The following is a 7,292-nucleotide window of genomic DNA, read 5'->3' on the forward strand; positions in this document are numbered from 1 at the left end:
TTTTACATTTCCCCCCCCCCCTGAGCAGGGGATCCCATGTAGAATATACACCTCTGTATGTTTGTCAGTCCGCACAGTTATATTTATGATCTTAAATTAGGCATGTACTATCAAACACTATAGGCAATTGGTACAAGAAACTAAGCTTTTAAAAACACAATTGATGTTGGAATATTATTACAATTTACCAATAATAAAAGTAATAAAAAAATCAGACTTAATTTTATTAATTTAACACAACAATTAAAACATTAATGAAAATAATATAAAATGTAAGTAAAGAAAAAGGGTATTATTTTGTTTTTCTGTGTAGCCATGGATGTCAACGTAGCATGTCAACGTAGCTTGTCAACAGAATACTCCTTGGGAATCTCGTTATCTGGGATGGAATTAACAATCCTGTCCTCCTCTGATATCAAAACTCCTTAACAAAAAGATTAACTTTAATAGGTATATAAATTAGTGATGGCAATCCGTCGAATTTTTAGGCCGGATTCTTAAAGAATCCGTCAAAAAAAGTGGCGGATTCTTGCGGATTCCGGATTCTTAATTTTGGCAGATTCAGATTCCGGATCCTAACAATATTTTAAAAGGATATTTTAAAAAAATTAAAAAAATTGGCGTTATCCTTTTAGAATTTTTTTTTTCAATTTTGTTCAATTTTGTACCCCCCCCCCCGACTACCGACGAACAACTATTTTAGGTTAGGTTAGGTTTTAGGCTAGGGAGCCGAGCGCTGCGGCTAGGCAGGCAAGGGGGCCGAGCGCTGCGGCTAGGCAGGCTAGGGAGCCGAGCGTTGCGGCCAGAGTTCATAGTTCGCTGTCGGGGGGGGGGGGGGACTCAAATTTTCAATATTGAAAAAAAAATTTCTAAGAGGATAATACCACCAGATTTTTAAATATATTATATATATTGATGAAAATTTTTGCCTTCAAAGAGGAGGAGTTGAAAGAAAAAACTCAAGACACTAATTTTAGCCTGCCAATTAAGAATCCGGAATCCGCTATTAAAAACAGATTCAGATTCCAAAATTGGCCAAAAATTGGGCGGATTCCGGATTCGGATTGCCATCCCTAATATAAATATTAACTAGTAGATCCGGCGTTCAAACAGGTACAAAAATTTTAAAACATAATCCTCTAATAATAAGAAATTTGTTTATTAAGATCGCAATCTCCTTCATGAGTAAAGGATGGTTTTAGGCCAGTTTCAATACATTTTTTAAGTAGCTGAAGTATATTTTCATTCCCCTAATTTACAATTAGGTCAGAGCCACTAGAAAGTTAAATTAAGAATTCGATTATTTTATTTAATATTTACTTATTTAAATAAAAAAAACATGGACATCTAAAAATGAAAGTTAGATAGGTTTAGATTTCAGAAAATTTTGATAAAATACCTGTAATAAAAATGATGCAATTTGTATTGATAATTGCTTCACAATAATGTAAACATTCGTAGTTCTGTCCCCAAATTCCACCACAGGCACAATCTCTCAACAAATGAACTTCATTCAACCTGAAAAAAATATTGTTGTAAACCTACAAACTACAAATAATTTAATTTCACGAATAATATTGAAAACGAACATATAAATTAAAACCATAGGTATTTATTTAATTTTATCTAATTAATCAAAAGACCCGTTCTACAATTTTAAAACTTAAAATAATGACGAGCTAAATTTAAGTGTTGTTGTAAATTTTTAGAAATGAATTTTTCTCTTCTATGGGAGGGGGGGGGAGGGGTGTAGAGGAGTTGTCAAACTGATATCTTAAAAATCTATTCAGTTAGGAGAATAACAAATTTAATTTAAAATCAGCCCTATACTTGAATAAAGCTTACTTACAATTTTGATTTTTGAAGAGATGTATCAAGTATTTTTTATATTTTCTTGAGTTTAGGTAGTTATTGAATAAATTGTATTTGATGATATGTTTAAAATTTCTTTGGAGTTTAGTTATGGAAATAATGTACCCACTTATTTGATTTTTCATCCAAATATCTGTTCAGAAAAGGGTATTATTCCCCCCCCCCCACCCCTCTAAAAAAAATATGACCCTGGCTTACCTCTAAGGAGCGATGATGATGTTCACAAACCAGTCAGATGCAAAGTTTCTCGTCCAACAGAAACAAACCAAGGAAAAAAAGCAATCTGAACCCTTAAATAAGATATAAGTATCTTTTCATGTACAGCAGCTGTGTAATTAATGATCACGGGTGCCTGCAAATTATGTTTACAGCAATCGGCACAAAAAATACCATTCTCTTGAAAATTAGAAAACAAATTTTTTTTAGTTAAGTAGGTATTAGATTTCAGTTTTTAAGAAAGTAGTAGTTCCATGAATAAAAACTAAATAGTTTTCATGAAAAGTCATGCCTTTGTGAAAAAAAATGCCTACTGTCCTTTCGTGTAAAAGCAGACTAAACAAATAAATTTACTTATAATATCACCCTCGCCCTTTAAAATAACCTCAAAATTAATTAAAAACTAACCAAAAATTTGTTGCAACTGTCTCTGATAGACGAACGTAGTGACATAGAACAGTCAGTGGCAAAAGGGGGGGGGGGGGGAAATGTGGTGACTCGTGCCACAACATACCAGCAATTTTATTTTGGGTGCTACTCCCTTAGTTTTCCCCCCCCCCCCTTTAGTGTACTTGTAAGACGTAAGTATATCTTACACATCCCGTCTGTTTTTAAGAGATATACATAAATGACACTAGCTAAAGAGTAGCTTGATCCTTCTAATAAATATATGTCAAGTATCATACCCCCCCCCCCCCCAAATAAACTTAAAATCAATAAAACCTAACCGAAAATTAATGTAATCATCTTTAAGGTAAATAAAAAAGGTACCTTTTTTTGGTGGTAACCCAGGACATTACGTAGATTGTTGCTGCCTCCATTCCACCTCATTCTGAAATATAAAGGCTAAGTTTATTTTTGTTAGAGGTTATTGCCTAAATTTTTTATATAGGTAGGCATTTAGTTTTTTGTCGATAAAGAAAAACATGCTTATTTCTTCAAGGAGGGAGGGGACATAGGACTCTAAATTACACCAGTACCCAAACTTAACTTACTCATTACTTTAAAACTTTACTATACTTACACTAAATATTTATTGTGGTTTCAAATCAGTAGTAATCTACAGATAGGGTAATTTTGTTCATAATCATTTTGGGGATGCATATTATTTTATAGTCCATTGTTTTATCCATTTACCTATAATCCATGGTTATTTTTACAAATGATATTTTAGGAAAATTAATGATCTTCTCTATGGGTGATTAAGATTTCAAAAGCTAGGGTTAGTAATTGATGCTTTATCAAGCCAAAAGTTTCAAACAGTGGCGTGCACAGGGTTCCGCCAGGAGAGTATTTCTTTAGGTGAAAAAAGGGCAAGGCCTTTCAAATTTTAATTGCATGGGTGTTACTGTTGATATAGGACTAAACTCCCATTCCGCAAGCTAATGGTATTATTATATTTAAACCAAACTTTATGTGACATTTAAAAAAAACTCTTTAAAGTCAATATCTGGTACAATAGAAATTAAGGGGGGTGGGGAAGTTTTGTCACATCTGCGTAAAGTGTGTGTTTTGGCTTTATCTTTGGACTGAGAGGATAGGTTATAAAAGATAAAATCATTCTTATATAATGAATTTCTCCCAGATTTAAGATTTTTTGGATAGGCTTACAGGTCGTCTCTGGACAGGTAAATTTTTTTTGTTAAGTTAGATGTCAGTTTGTGAAACAAAACATGTATGTTTTTTCTTCAAATATGTGAATAACATTAAAAAAGATGCATATTTTGTTTTGTAAGTTGTCCTTCATAAAATTTTATTTTTTTATTTTTTGTATAGAGACCACCTGGAGGCCTAGAGCTCCGGAACCTGGAGACCTATCCAAAAATCTTAAATCTGGAGGAAATTCATCATATAGGAATTATTTTATCTTTAACAACCTATCCTCTAAGTGCAAAGATAAAGCCTTTACACACGGTTTACGCAAATGTGTCAAAACTCCCCCCCCCCCTTAATCAATTTGGCGGAGCACACTAGTAAAAAAAAAACATTTAGTAAAAAAAATTTTCTTTTAGTTGGTAAGTAGAATGTCTTTTTACTTTACGTAATTCAAGTGCATAGGTAGGTATATTATTTACATTTATTAGGTGATTAGTAAAACTTAATCATAGGAGAAGAGAGGGGTACATTGGACTGGAAATTATATAATATTGGTACACAAAGTTTTATAAATACAATCTCTCAAACGTTAGCTTAAACATGTTAGGGATATAGTTGTCCTCTATGACATTATTGTTTATACCACGATTCCTTGGCCAAACAGGCAAAAAGTAGGCATTGTTAGTCAATGTTCGTTTGTTAGTCAATTTGTGAATCTTTTTTTCTATGTATTATGCCGCATATCTTCAGACGGACGGAGAGATGTACGTATATATATGGATGTTCGTAGTATTCTAGATTGCTTAAGCTCGGTTAGACAATTTTAAAACTAAACAAACCATACTTCTAGTTTTAAATAATGTAGAAAGACTTACAAACTATTTAGCTATCAAGGGACATACAAAGGACCAGTAAGCCCAACAAAATTTTAGTTGATAGAGTAGGTGAAAATTATATGCCTATTTTCAGAAAGGTATACAAAAATAATGATACTTACTTGTAACTATCTTTAAATTAACGTCATTTCACAAGAAGGCTTATCACTAAATAATGCACATTTTAATTTCTGAAATAATTTTTTAGTTAATAAGGTACGAGGTAAAATATATTGTGTTTTGAATGTAGCTAATTAGCACGCGAAGACACATTAAAAAGTAGATATTAAAATTTCATGCCAAAGAAAATATCTTAGGGTCAATGAAAGTCTTTTTTAAAAGGTGACAATAGTTGGTAAAACTATTTCTGGCATTCATTCGAATCCGGTGAATAGGAACCGGTTCTCATCCATACAAAAAAAACGATGTCTAGCATTGTATTATATCCAGCTTTCTACAAATTAACTCCCACCATCCCCCCCCCCCCCCAGACATATATTTTTAGTGGGATTTTTTATTTTACTGTTAAAACTAAAAAAAATAGAGGGGAGATAGGGGATCAAATTCAACCAACACTACTGCAAATACCCATATAAGCCCTTTGGGCCGTAGCCGCAAGTTAATAATTAAAGTAAAATGATTAAATAAAGGGTTCATCAAAATTAAAGTAATCTCGATCCTTAGGTACAGAGAAATAAAATTGTGATACTTCATATATGTTTTAAAAAACGTATCATAACTTATTCAATTAAAAATATAATAAGTAACAAGATATTAACTAGCCAGAATTTAAATGATTTTGTTTTAATTAAACTGCTAGGAAAAACGTGACATATTCAATTTTCATTGTTTATCTTTTTTAGCAGACAACACAAATAATTAGAAAATGACACAACAGATTTCTAAACACAAAGACGACATTTGAATAATTAATTAATATTTCAAAGAGGTTTTTTCCCAAAACTCGATGAAAACGTTTTTCTGCAAGCGGGTTATTGCCAAAATTCGCCGATTAATTTTTTTTTATAAAAAAAACACATAAGAATTATTTTTAAAAAAAAAGTAATAGCATTTATGAGGTCTCCATATAAAATTTCACAAACTTGTATGAACACTCCTTTGCATATTTTTGCCCGTAGGGATATATATTATTTTATGCAGAAGATTTCCTGGGTCCTTTGAGAATTATGTTGCATCTTCCATTGAGTGTGTATTTTTGTCTGCTATGAGTGGTAAAATACGTATTTTCAGTGTGCTTGGATTCTGTTGATTGAATGGATAGAAAGATTCATTCTTGAGAAAAATGTATTGTTTTGTGCTAAGAGAGAGGGCTTGGTAGTGTAAGAGGGGGCTGTATGAATTCTCAGAACAGGTACGAGTGTTTTTTATACTTTTTAACCCTCCCGAACATTATAAATGGGTGTGTGCAGCCATGGTTTCTTAGTGTTTAGACCTAAGTAATCATGGAGTAGGACGAGACACTTTTGAATGCTAGCACCAGGGCCAGCTCAAGGTCTACGCTCAAGTACAAGTACTTGACCCGCTTTCTCAAGGGACCTACTCTTTATTACCTCACCCTCGCCGAGTATGGCAGGTGTCCCAAATTAAGTCACTGTAATAAATGACGCTCTCTACAGAGGAGCTTGAGTAAGGGTTGTACTGATATTATGTACTTGATTATTGAGTATCCAAACTACCCAATTATCACCCTTCTTACACAACCAAGGGGAAGTTGTGTAAATGATGATAAATGGGTATTCAGGTGTGGTGTAAAAAAGAAGCATTTTTTTATGATCCTATAGTTTTTTTATATAAAAATAAGAAAAAAACAATAAGACATTTTTTAGAAATTAGTATATTTTTTTCTTTTTGCGAACCAGATTGATATTTTTTAAGCCACACCAAAGAGTTTACTTTTAGCTTTAAATGAGTAACACCACAGTGTTTGTAAATGCATAATTGATTTTCTTTTTCTAAAGTACCAAAGAGATATTTTTGATTCTTTCATTTAATATAAATTGTATTAAGATGTAACTAATAATGTTATTTTTATTGCAGATGTTAAACTGTTTCTATAAGTTTTCAATAAAACAATTGCTGAATGAGATATTCATCCCTTTCCTGGCCAAGAATCTCTATGATCTAGGCTGCCGTGTATGTCCTAGATAAAAAGTCAGCTGTGTTTGGATTGCGGCCGCAACAGTTTGTATTCCATATATACTATCAAAACTTTTCAAGAACCAAAAATCCTAACTAAAAATCACCCTGTAGAATTTACTTTATAATTAATGACATTCCAACTGTGTATAAAAGCAAAACAATTGTGCATAATACCTATATGGGAAAGTCTAAAAAATGTGCCTCAGTACAAGTCTTACAATAAATGAAATTCCAATAAAGAACAAACAATATGACTTAAAGCTATAAATTTCAACTCCTTGCAAAGCACAAGGCAAATAAAAAGGATGTAATATCCATCCCAGCAAGATATTTAGCCATAGAGTCGCCTTCAATCTTTTTACTATAATATCATAGTAAAAAAACAGCCTAATATCTTAATTAGGAGCCGAGAATATGTTGTTTTTTTAGTAGCTTTACAGACAGACGGACAAATTGAACTATAGTTTAGCTTCGCGTCAAATAAAACACCAAAATTTTTGGCTATTTTTTCCAGGAAAAAATGTCTTGTAAGATTTAATACATACACCATGTTACGACGACGACATTCTTTGT

The 7,292-nt window shown here is 32.3% G+C and overlaps 1 protein-coding gene across 1 annotated transcript in view; it reads right to left on the reverse strand.

Annotated features, from left to right (window-relative positions):
- The window catches only part of LOC145305336 (uncharacterized), a 137,517-nt gene that overhangs the window by 74,478 nt on the left and 55,747 nt on the right, over positions 1–7,292 (reverse strand). The gene's annotated exons all lie outside the window — the stretch shown is intronic.

The sequence above is a fragment of the Acartia tonsa genome, chromosome 14 (genome assembly GCF_053477335.1).
Source record: "Acartia tonsa isolate MP-2025a chromosome 14, ASM5347733v1, whole genome shotgun sequence".
Lineage (NCBI taxonomy): Eukaryota > Metazoa > Arthropoda > Copepoda > Calanoida > Acartiidae > Acartia > Acartia tonsa.